At 39.8% G+C, this 5260-nt stretch overlaps 1 long non-coding RNA gene across 1 annotated transcript; it reads right to left on the bottom strand.

The window, feature by feature from the left end:
- Positions 1-471: 471 nt before the first annotated feature.
- Positions 472-3768, bottom strand: LOC120411731. The gene is made up of 3 exons (XR_005604234.1): positions 3688-3768; positions 3058-3140; positions 472-2936 (listed from the first exon to the last, which is right to left on the bottom strand). It is a non-coding gene; the product is annotated as an uncharacterized LOC120411731 (long non-coding RNA).
- Positions 3769-5260: the final 1492 nt, after the last annotated feature.

The raw sequence follows: 5260 nt of genomic DNA, 5'->3' as shown, positions 1-5260 counted from the left end.
GACTTGAAAAAACAAGGTCGAGGGTTCTCTCTTGAGCAATTCCAGTAAGAACTGAGTCATGCTACTAGAATATATAGGGATATCTTGGGTAATTTAGTAAATATAATCCAAGTACACATTAAGGAAAAAAGTATGTTCAGTTTTAAAGTGTGAATAGCTGTTCCTAATTACAATGTTTGGCTTAAAGGACAGTGTTCTATTAGTTTCTGCACCTTGTGTGACTAGCTTTCACTGCAGGGCAGCTTTTCAACTTAGTTCACAACAATTAGCTAGTGCTTCTTTCATTATCACACTTTTCAGCTACATTGCATCCGTATCATTTCAACACACATTGCCCAACTTGTAATGCACAGAAACTTACAGTAAGACTTTTCCTTTAAGTAAAAAAGTCAATGACTGAAATATCAAGTATATGAAACTTAATCCTCTTGGAAACATTATCTTTCGTTTGCAGAAGAAGAGTAGAAGGAGTAAGAAGCCTCAGGTATCATTTTATTATTTTACACGAACAAGAGATTCTATGTGGCATTAAATTATGCAAGAAGAGGAATGACAAACATAGAATTAAAACTTGTTTTAAGATCATTTTTTAAAATTAAAAATAACACTATCAGCTCTGAGTGGATTTTAGTTACCTTAAGCTTCCAACACAGAAAAAAACAAAAAAAACCAACAAAACCAAACCAAACCAACAAACAAAACCAAAAAAACCCCCAACTTCTTGGGTTTTGGTTAAAAGTCGCCTCAATCTTTAGATCTACTGAATGCATCTCCACTGACTATACAAGGACCTGACACCTGTAGCTCACATGCAGGCAGCTACTTTCAGTTAGTGGGTCTGGACCTGAGTCTTGTCCGGTGGGCTCATCACAGTACTCATTCCCCTGTGAGTACTGACACCTGAGATTTCCTAAAGATCAGAAGCTACAACCTTCAACTTACTCGAAACCGGGCAACTTCTACCTTAAGAAAGCAAACGTATTCATCCAGACTCTCAACACCTTTTTGCATATATTTGGGGAAAGATACATCCTACAGAGCCAAGACCTAAGGATTTTGCTCAGACCTCCACTATTTTTCTAGTGTTAATAAAAGACTTTCAGGATGTACTGTTTAAAAAAGTTGATCCATTTTTGATAGAATATGTTGATACTTTATTAATAGCCAAGTAATCTTGTATAGCTGTCACCCATTCCTTACTGTTTGCTTTAATTAAAAATCATCATTGGACCTTTCTATATAAGTTACAATTTGTGTAAGAGAAGTATATCAGAATATATCTGTGTTACATTCTTCAGCAAGAGGAGTAGCGATTATCTGAAAATCATATTAAAATAATTCAAAATCTTCCAAGACCAGCTACTCAAAACAAATACTTTTCAGGAGCTGCAGGATTCTGCCATCCCCAGACAGCTCTTTCAAGGAATAGAAAAACCCAATACTGATAACCTAAGATGATGAAGAACCCATTCACTGGGCAACACACAAAGTAGATATTCAAGATTTTGAAGCTAGCTGCACCTGCCCTGGGACTGCCAGACTGTGGTAAACCTTTTACCTTGTTTGCACAAGAAGGGCAAGGAGTAGCCTCTGGGATAGTAACTAACATACTGAATCCCATTGCATTACTCCTTTCACCCAGGGAAGGAACGACATCACAGCTGTGTAGAAACCATCTATGAAGCCTAAAAGGCTCAAGCAGATTTAACAGATGCACTGTTTCTAAATCCCAGTCTGGAATTGTTATTTGTGGGTGGTCATATTATCTGAGCAGCAACTGGAATACAGGTTATTGAATGACTACTGTGTACGAAGTAGTGGAAGCTTCACCACTCAGTCCAAAGCTGAGCACAGAAGCAGCTGAATTAATTGCATTAACAAAGGCCTATTGGCTGTTCCAAGAAGAGACTGTAAATATTTATGCTGATTCTTAATACGCATTTGGTGTATGCCCTGCCACTGGGCAGTTATGGAAGCTGTGTGGATTTATGACTTCTAGTGGAAGTAAAATATCAAATGCTCCATGAATTACTGAACTGTTAAAGCTGTACAATTGCCAGAGAAACGTGCTATCATTCATCAGCCAGACCATACCGCAGGACAAAAAAGAGATAGGGAATGGTCTAACATATATTGCACAGCAGCAGTACAAACCACTGGACTTACAAGCAGTCCAATGATCTGACCTGGTGTTGCTTGCTCCTGAAAAGCTGTCTGACTGCTCCTGCTGAAGAAAATTGACTCTTGCAAAAGGTACAAACAGCCAAACGTCCAGGGAATGTGGAGAGCAGACATGGAAAACCTTCTAATTTTACTTAAGTAATACTTGATTCCCATAGCCAAAATACCTCACTACTCAGGGCATTTGGGGACTACTGCACTAACCCAGACACTGCTGAAGAACTGATTCATGTCATGAATTTATGCTGAAGCCAAATAAGTAATCACATCTCGCATACACTACCCTGATATCTAGCAAAGGCCTCAATACAAAATTTGACTATATACATTTTTTTAAATTGTTTTTGTCTAAAGTCCGTATTTCTATCCTATTTCCGTGTGAGCCTTAGTAACACACCTGTCTGGAATTTCTCTGAGCATGCATCTGAGGGATGCAAGAACAGTTTAAGAGATCATCATCTTCCAGAAACAGCAGCACTCAGCATGAAGTGCTCTTTGGCCCTGGAGCTGCGATCAGAGTCCAGCATATCCCACGGGCCAGCTTTCCTGCTTCAACCTAGAAGAAACCAACACAGTGCTAGAGGCTTGCACTTTGTGCTCTCGGCTGTTTCATGGCCGTCCCGGTCAGCTCTGGACTGCACTGCAGAATTAATTTCCTGGTTAAAACACATCTTTTTCTGGCATTTTCTTTCCTGCAGCTTCCAGCTGGTGAATAACTATTGAGCCATTTTTAGGCTACCTGGCACACGGACAGACTAAAGAGAAAAAAGAATTTACATTACACCAGCAGATGCCCTAAAAAACTTAGAAGTAGTTTCACTTTTAAAAAGTCAAGCAAATGCTTTAAGAAAAGGGAATTTGTAAGTTCTTACTTACCTTCTGACTTTAACTCAGACTCCACCCAGCACAGGCAGGTTCCCCAGGGCTGTTTAAACTCTGCAGTTTGGGGGAGTTTCCAGCTGTGCCCAATTAGAGAAAAAAAAATCCCAATGCTCTTAAACGGACACTATCCAGCTTAAAGACGTATGGCTCTGAAAACTGACACCCAAGGCAGAGACAGTCTTCGTTTGCTGCTTTGACTAAATCATGATGGTAACCTCACAGTTTCTATGGTAGCCATCTATTCAAACTCTTCTCTTGGAATTTTGGGGGCATTTTACCCAAATACAACAGCAAGACATTTAAAAACACTGAGAAAATTATAGATTTTTTTCTGGGTCATATTTAAGGTAATAGTAATCATTTACAGAAAAAACACTTAAGTTTCTAGGCTTATTTAATTATTTAGCAGGTTTTTATTTTTGCTGCTGTATAGGATGGAAAAGTTACCCAGAGTATGGGATAACAGGGCTCAATTACTTTGAAATACAGTATCAAGCCTACTTGATATAAAAAATAGATGACCGTTTATGTCACAACTCACCCTATGCCTCAAGGCAATAGCATTAATTTATTAAATTGAATGTACATAGCTAATAGAGATAAAATAAACTATGATTTTCTTACCCATGAGAAGTAACTGTGTCAGCTTTTCTATCTGTATTTCAGCTAAAAATCCCAAAACTGAAAGTGGATGTGAACAGACACAAAGACGGCATAGCAAATGGAAAACAGGATTTGGGTGCTAAGATAAGGTTCTCTACTCTGGCACAGACACACATGATGTTGGGCATTGCTTTACATCCCTGTAGCAGACATTAGTACAACTAATCTGAAGATCTGTTCACAGAACCCACACTGCTATCAAAATTGTATTTGTCTGTCTAAAGCTATGACTGTACTAACATAGCACCTCACTATGGGGAATCTGAGGACAAAAGTCTCCAGGTAGCTTTTTCCTCGCAGTTGGAGTTTTGTTTTTCTGCCTGGAAATTGCTGGCAGTGTCTTCTAGAGGATGCACTTCCCCTAGAGGCTTCCTGCAAATTTGTAATTTATGTGCTACAGAGATTGATGCTGTCAGCAAAACCCAACTGTATGGTGCTTCTTTGCACTTTGCCTAATTCTAACTCTCTCTTAAGTTCATAATGTACTGAGTGAAGCGTAACATTAAATGCACGTTTCTGTATTTTTTCTATGTCAAACCTAGTTACTACCAGGCTACCGTACAGAAAATTCCTAAACATGGGTCAGAAGTCCAGCAGAGGCCCAGAACAGTTCCCAGCTAGCAGCATACATATCCTGTTTTGGAAGGTCTGAACAATGTGTAAATGCATGCCGTACCAAGCATGGGCATGATGATCCCCATGAGCCTAAACCAGTAATGCAGATGTGGCTACAGTAGGAATGCGGCACATACACAGATGGCTGAGTAGAAAGGAGCATTTGTTTATACCTACTCATGATGGCAGTATTGAATCAAGATTAATCTATTCCTGCTTTTGAGGTCTTTGATATCAGCATGCACCTGAGTGCAAGAGTTGGTTCAGGAACAGAGAACACTGAAGGGCATGCGTGTAACTGAAGTCTCTTTGTCGTCTCTGCAGTCTCAGATGCCACCAAGGACAGCAGTAGGCTTGGTGGCAAAGAAGAATGGGAGGGAGAGGTCCCTAATTTAAGGCTCAGGGATGACTGAGTGGTCAAGCAAAGCATTCTGATGCTTTTTGGATTTGCTGAATATAGCCACATCCAGATTCGACTGTTGTTCCCCTTCTACACATTCCTGTTCGAAGACTTTACCCCTTGTTCTCTTTTTATTTTGCTTCCAGCACAGCCTTTCATAACGTAATTACAAAGCTCCTTTGGAATCTGAAGGCAATCATATCAATGAGGTTGCTGCTATCTATAACTTGAATAGGTGTTCTGTAAACCTCTAGAGCAAAAAAGAAAATAAGTTTCTTTTACACATTATTTGTTAAGCCACACCCACGAGTATTCAGGCAGCAGGCATGGGGCCCAGGTGCCATTGAAGTGATCTGGGGTTGGGCAAAGGCAGATTTTAACTAGTGAGTATACCATGTCCTGGCATGTCACCTTTCCGCTGTGCTCTGTGGACACACTTCCTTGTGCTGTAGATGAGGCAAGTTCAAAGTCTTCTCAAAATGTATCTACCTGCAATCCTCACAAAACACTAAGCATTTG

Source organism: Corvus cornix, chromosome 3 (assembly GCF_000738735.6).
Source record: "Corvus cornix cornix isolate S_Up_H32 chromosome 3, ASM73873v5, whole genome shotgun sequence".
In the NCBI taxonomy this organism is placed as follows: domain Eukaryota; kingdom Metazoa; phylum Chordata; class Aves; order Passeriformes; family Corvidae; genus Corvus; species Corvus cornix.
Note: the sequence above shows the minus strand (reverse complement) of the source record. Positions and strands in the feature narration are given on the sequence as shown.